This window comes from Dermacentor andersoni, chromosome 2 (assembly GCF_023375885.2).
Source record: "Dermacentor andersoni chromosome 2, qqDerAnde1_hic_scaffold, whole genome shotgun sequence".
Taxonomy (NCBI): Eukaryota; Metazoa; Arthropoda; class Arachnida; order Ixodida; family Ixodidae; genus Dermacentor; species Dermacentor andersoni.
In genome coordinates this window covers 88,369,675-88,377,179 of record NC_092815.1, presented here as the reverse complement: position 1 = coordinate 88,377,179, position 7,505 = coordinate 88,369,675, and the positions used below count along the sequence as shown (strand labels likewise).

Here is a 7,505-nt window from a genome sequence, read left to right as displayed (position 1 = left end):
ATAACAAAATTGGCCACCACGTGTGGTAACATTTTCTCATGTGTCCCAATGGCAGTCCGACCTTATTTAAAGCTGTTACCTGTGCATGACTGTCTTTGGTGCTATATATATGCAGCCTGTATGCATGCATGTATGTCAGCCTGTATGTATGTATGTCGAAGATGCAGCACTTTTGACATGTACATGGGCCCTACATATGCTGCATGTAAGACATTACTCAACGAAAGAAATTTAACAAAAACATTTATTGGGCATATCAATGCTTCCTTAAATGCAGAAGGAGGTTAAATGAAAGGAAAACACAGTATCGGTCTGGTTACGGATGTGATATCTTCCTTTCATTTAATCTCGCTACTTATCATTGAGGAGAGGCTGTTCTTGAGGTGGAGTGTCGTCATCTTGAAGTAAGTGCACGTGTACCCTGCATGGTAGAAAGGACAGAAAATTAACAAAACTTGGCAATCAACCACAGAAATACACGCTGTATCACTTGCTGCAGAACGATCTGGAGATGTTATAGCTAGTTCTGCGAAAAATTTATGTGGTGTCGGTTCACACAAAGTTGAGGAACCACTGCGTGGCCTTTGGGTGCAGCAGTAACTACAGTAAGCAGAAATTGCTCTTGGCTGTACAAATGTGCAACATGGATCAGCTGTGGCATGTGTACATGTCGTGAACAACTTCAGCTATATCGGTTTCCACTTGACAAAGGACAGCAGTGTCTGTGGATTACCAGCGTGAATGACAAAATCTCACTAATTACTTCGCATGGAAATGAGCGTAGGAGTGTTTGTGTACGGGCAACCCAATGCATCCCAGAGACATCCAAGTGCCAGTCGTTATAGAATATTTGCATCAGCTACGGTCGCAGTTCTCACACATTCCAGGCCTACTATGTCATGCATGTGTTGGCCTCCTGAATGATGGCATATATCCCATTGAAGAAATACACCACACCATGTCTGGGTTTTTTATCATTTACACCCGAGCACTGCTTTCAGAGGGAGGGCACAAGTTGAAAAACAAATGCGTAGAAGCATGATAAACAAGCTTGCATAAAAATAATTTAATAATTAAGCATGGTGGTTGCTATCCCACGTCATTAGAGAGTATTCCTCTTTGTCATGCAATCATAATGAGCGTTGACTGACACACGTCCCATTTTTTGATGTGGTATTCCTCACTGATTTTGTTGTATCAATCGGTTGCCATAGGCGAACGAAACAGATAAACAATCTAAATCCAGTGCACAGCTTGTCATGTCAATGCATGGTCAAATGGGACGAGCACACTGGTTCTTTGAGTGAATTATGGTGCTCTCCTAGGCGCATGCTGAGGCACTGGCTAGTCAGCGTGCCCGATGTACATTGGACCAAATATGCATGCGATCAAAAGAATAGCCTACATTAACCCTGAAAGATACGAGACATATTTTGGGTATCTTTAACTAAGCAAGCCTCCAATGCCTAGGTGCCTTTGTCAATTCACTTGTGGACTGCAATGCACATATATTTCCAGCAAAAATAAATTAGGCAGCATATGCACAACAGTCATGTTGTATGGTCTCCCTTCCCTCGCTGCGCAAATTTTGTCCTGAAAAGTTACATGAACTGATTGAATTGAAAATTGAATCGAGAAAGGCAAGGAGGCAAGCGAGGCTTGCTTGGTTAAAGGTAGCACCAAATTTGTCCAGTGCGTGTCAGACACTGTACTGCATTCCTTTCACAGGTGGTCAAATGTACATAGCACAGACTGGCTGGTGCCTAAATATGTACCTATGAGATCAACATATTTCACTCAAAAGACCAGTATGCTCGTCCTACTTGGCCACACATATCCACAATGGGGCTTCAGGCCGGATTAGGATTGTTTATCTGTTTTCACCCATGGCTGAAAATTGGCAAGAGAAATCAGTCAGGCACACCACATAAATAACAATAAGTGTGAGCCAGCCCCCATTATCAATGCATGAAGAAGGGCATCCTTTGTAGATTACAAGGGATAGAAATTAGTCTGTGCCTATTTACTTACTTCTTTTTATGCAAACACCATTTATCATGATTTTATGCCTTTGTATTATAACTTCTGCCATCCCTCTCAAATTAACTGGTGCACAACACAAGTGCACATCCAGTGCTATTTTTGTTAGTCCTTCCAACAACTTAAACAGTCAGTTGTTAGCCAAGGTCATGTTGCATAGTCTCCCTTCCCTCGCTGCGTAAATTTTGTCCTGAAAAGTTACATGAACTGATTGGCAAATTCAAATGGACACTACAAGTTTCGCCGAGTGGACACAGCTGGTTTTCAGATATGCACAAAAACAGTGATGGGTATCTGTTGGCATCCTGGAGTGTGTGCAAACTAGCTGTGACATTGCTGCAGTAGACACACTCACAACTGCTACAATGCCTACCAGCATGAATAGGGGCAGCTAGCAAAGAAAAGAATACGAAGAAAGTGAGAGAAAAAATAGAAAGCTTACCAGAAAACACCTCACTACTTAAGTAACTGCAGCACAATGAATACTGGCCTTCATATTTCATTTCAAGAAATTCGAGTTCATCAAATGTGTATTTGCAGTGACAGTTATTCTGAGAACAAGACAGACATAATTGTAAACATCAATGTTAAACAATGGTATGCACACTGCGTGCTTAGACCTTTGAGATATATGGCACACTGCACTTCGAATTCTTACATGGACAAAAACAGCACATGTGTGTATCATAAGCAGAAAGGAAAACAGGGAAATATATGCTACAGCATAAGAAACAGTTCCAAACAAATAAAACCAAAATAAAAAAGAAACATACTGTGTAATAGGCAAAAATAAAATGGACTTGCAGCCAAGCAATTGATGCGAGAAAAATACTAAACGTCAGGACATGCGAGGTGTAGTTTTAACAGAACAAGATAACGTGTGCATAATGTCTACAAACACAAATAAGCAGCAAGTGGAATAAAGTTGCACAAATATTTAGCCTATATAGCAAGATGCATTAAGTAATATGTCGATACACTTATCCACTAATGATACTGAGATCCTACTTTTGTGAACACGTACACTTAAAGCATACCTGACATGTCCATCCAGATTACACGCCGTGCTGCTGCAGCCATTGCCACGGGTTATGTGGACACTGTTGTGGGTCACGGCTTCACCACTACAAAGAGAATTCTGTGTTAACTTACAGCTGTGGCACAATAAGACTATCACATCGTGAACACATGCAAGGAGCATGTAAAAACAGTCATGAAAACAATGCCTGCACTGGTGCAGGGTGGCAACAGAGCACAAAGTCGAAGTCACTGATGAATGTCACGATAACAGGGACCCCTTCAACAAGGCAAAGTTCCACACGCAGCAGCAGCAGCGCATTACATGAATGTTTGTTTACATAACAATTCTAGGGTTTCTGTCATGACTTTAAGTAACTATCCCTTGTAATGTTTACTTACGTCAAAGTTATGGCAACACCCCTTCAAAACAAACCTGTACCAGTAGCACGCTGTGATTGCTTACATTTTTTTTTCCTAATGCTGCTCGTAAATCGAAAACCTTGTAAGCAGAGATTACCTACAACGTCGAAACATTTATAAGCGAGGAAACGTCGTAGCAGTAAGAATCGGTCAAGAGGTAGATGAGTCGTTCTCATGCGACTTCAGCAGAAAAGCGGGAGCTCATGCACAAGCGTGCATGATGAACACGATTATTTCCGAACGTAATCTTTCTCATGAGAAGAAAACGCTTATCAAGATTTTCAATTCTGCATTATGGCAATAAATTCGCGCAACTAAACTCTGACACCCAGCAAGCATCGGCATAGGTTTCACTGTTGTCGTTGGAGTTCTCTTTCCTACGTTCGCAAGGCACCCTATGCCCACACGAGAAGCACGCACAACACGTGTGTAGTTAGCAAGCACGGTTACTCACCTTTTGAATGGCACGACGCGGTCGAAAAGCGCCCTCCAAGTTGCCGGTGCTTCGATGTTACTTCCAGCAGACATGCCGGTGCATAGTGGACGAGCAGTGGCACGCTAACAACACGCATTAATTCTTCGCGACGTCCACCCAACTTTTCACGACAACCAGAGACAAAGGGAACGCACTCCACGGCATGAACATCGTTGGTCCACATTTGGCTGGCGCGCCACGCACACGGCGAGTTTGCAGCGAGACACAAGCTGTCTGTGGCACTTATGCGCACGCGAACTAAGTCACATTTCGTTACAGCAAACACAAAAACACACGATCAAACAAGCACATCGTTGCAGCTCGCACACCCGACCGACTCGTAAACAGAGCGACAGGCTGATTGGATTGGATCGGATTGGATTGGAAACGGGACGCTGGGTGGCGCCACCAACAGGTCGGTTGGGGCCAGCCAATGTCTCGGCTAGCGTCATCTGAGGATTTGTGCGGCTGCCTAATTGCGCATAGCTGTTGCAAGACAAACAGAACCACAGATAAGTCTATATTGTAAGCTATAGCTTGGCATAGAAAGAAATTCTATAAAGCATTTTCAATTTGAATCGCTTCTGCTATCTGCAGCCAGCAAAAGCATGGCCTTTGAGATCTGAAAATGTTAACCCTATAGAAAACCGTTGCGGTGACGTTATTCGAACGATTTTCACTTCGGTTGCCTCTCATGAAACCAGTGAATTACGCATTTCGCTGCTCCCCGTGCTACCTGCGCCGTCACTTCAATTTAAATAACTTCCTGCTGTCGTTAACATCAACTATATAGCCTCAGACATCGTTGACGCGATCTCCGAGAGACACATGTGCAGTGTGCGATGTTTTAGTGCCCGTTGCAACAGTGTCAGTCGGAAAGCATCAAATCTGCTCGTGTGGCGCAGCTTACACCCCTGTCGTCCGTATCTTGCTTTCGTGTTAGTGCGTTTAATGTGCGCGGGTTGCACTCCTGTCCCTCGTGCCTTCTGTGTTGATCGTGCTACCCACGAAGATCCTGGAAAAACCCACATGTCTTGGCAGCGTGCATTTGTCCTATGTGGTATATGCCAGAAATGTGCGCTGGCGTACGGTGTGCTTGCAACCAAGTACTACAGTGCGTTCCAGCAAATAGACGCTGCCGCTTACGCGCAGTTTTTTTTTTTTTTCCCGTCGTGGTTGCTCAGTGGTTATGGTGGTGTTGGGCTGCTGAGCACGAGGTCGCGGGATCGAATCCCGGCTTCGGCGGCCGCATTTCAATGGGGGCGCAATGCGAAAACACCCGTGTACTTAGATTTAGGTGCACGTTAAAGAACCCCAGGTGGTCGAAACATCCGGAGTCCTCGATCCACTACGGCGTGCCTCATAATCAGAAAGTGGTTTTGGCACGTAAAACCCCATATTTTTTTACGCGCGGTTTTCCATGTCATGATCATGTCAATCTGCACAATTATCGGTTTGCCACTTAAAGACTAGTAACACATCCGAGAAATCAAACTGCTCAGAACAAGACATACGCTATAGGTTTGCACTGTTTACCAAATGTGATAACGGGGTAACACGAACTTACAGTGCTCTTTAAAAAGGAAAGAAAATGACGTCGTTGTTTTGTGCCTAGCTCTGATATATCGGAAGCGTTTCCAGAGTACTCGGCGCGCACGCTGTGTTATATAGTTTTTTTTCATTTCTTCATTCACCCACCCAAGGTACTAGGTGTGAGTGACTTAATTGCTAGATATTAATTAACAGTGCATTAATTAGCACCATCTTCATGAACAAAGGTCGTGGGTTCGAGTGCCTCAAATAACTGTATCTTAACTGTGCCCTAGTAAACATCGCCTTCATTAACACCGAAGATCGTGGGTTCGAGTGTCTTAATTGACTATATCTTAATGAACAATACCTCAATGAATATCGCCTTCATTAACAACAATGGTCATTGGTTCGATTCCCACACAAGGTAATGTGTTCGAGTGACTTAATTCCTAGGTCGTAATTAACCGTGTCTTAATTAGCTTCATCATCATTAACAAAGGTCGTGGGTTGGAGTGCCTCAAATAACTGTATCTTAACTACGCCTTAACAGCGCCTTCATTAACACCAAAGGTCGTGGGTACGAGTGTCTTAATTAATGACATAATAATCAGCTGCACATTAATTAACATATTAACAGGCTTCGACTTCCACTAAGGGTCGTACGTGCGTTCGAGTGCATTAATTAACTATATCTTCAATAACTGTCTTAATAAATGGTGTCTTAATCAACACCAAGGGTCGTGGGTTCGTAGCCTTAATTACCACCAAAGGTAGTGGGTTCGACTCCCATGAAAGGTTGAGAGTTTGTAACCTCTTTGTACATCGAGTGCTCACGCCGACAATGCCGGATTTTCCGGCTCATGAGCCATTTAACGCTATCGCATTACAAAGAATTTTTCACGACTTGGCATCGTACACATTCATATATGATGTACTTTGACATTAGCAATAACACAAAAAAGCTGTATACTCCTCTCATCAGAAATCCTCAGGTGCATTGTCATTTGAGTCTCTGATGTACTTGTGATGCCAAAAAACATTAGACGATGCATTTCTTATGAATGTCTGATGTCACCTTAGGAACACATAACGTCCTCTACAGAAACTCATGGTTCATTTTCATAAGGGTATAGACACGACAAGCCAGTTTGGTCGACGGTAGATTGGGACACCGCGCGCACGGCAGGAAACTCGATATCTAGCGAATCGAGTAAATTAAAATTCGGCGTTCGAGTGAAGCGCAGTATACGCGCAGGTAAGGCGATGTTTTTATGAATGAAATGATCTTACAGTGGCTTGCAGGAGACTTTGACCCTCGCTGATAGCGTCTACACGCGCGTCGACGCCTTTCGTGAGGCGTCAACACCCGCAAACACTACCGCCAAAAGTGACCCTCTCAATGACCATACGGGTTACTGCAAAAAATATGTTGTTCTTCTCGGTCACTTTGGGAGCCCGTATACACAAGCTGTCTATTGTCAAAGGCCAAGAGAAAAAGGCACCCCTGTGTAAGGACGCTTCCCCGCTCTCTTGTTCGCTCACTTTTGTAGGCCATGTGAAACTGTTTATTTGGCTCTGTCCCTACTATAACGCAGAAGACGCTTTTTTTTTTACAGCAGAAACGCCTTCTCCACGCGTGCAATGTTGCTGAAAATAGTGGGACAAGGAGTCCAGCTCCCTACAGTTGCCTATACCACGCAGGACCTCGGTTTGCTGCAGTTATACACGGAGTGCGCACTTTTCTTTTTCTTTTTCATATTTTTTTTTTTTTTAAGATTCAGACCATACATAATACTTTTAAAATTGCCTGTGGCGAAAACTATAGTCTTTGAGTTGGGCTACTCGAAGCGGCGGGCATTATACTCGCACCACAAAGTGATATAAATTGGTAGTCGGCTAAATACCAAAGTTCACAAATTAACTTTTCAATTTACGCCACATATTGCAAATGTATGAATTGTAGCCGGTGAGCTTGCATGGCGCATCCACTTGTAAGAAGTTATAAAGATCGCATCGG

At 43.5% G+C, this 7,505-nt stretch overlaps 1 long non-coding RNA gene across 1 annotated transcript; it reads right to left on the bottom strand.

Annotated features, from left to right (window-relative positions):
- Nucleotides 1–226: 226 nt before the first annotated feature.
- Nucleotides 227–4,307, bottom strand: LOC140216121 (uncharacterized). The gene is made up of 3 exons (XR_011892792.1): nt 3,935–4,307; nt 3,078–3,164; nt 227–421 (listed from the first exon to the last, which is right to left on the bottom strand). It is a non-coding gene; the product is annotated as an uncharacterized lncRNA (long non-coding RNA).
- Nucleotides 4,308–7,505: the final 3,198 nt, after the last annotated feature.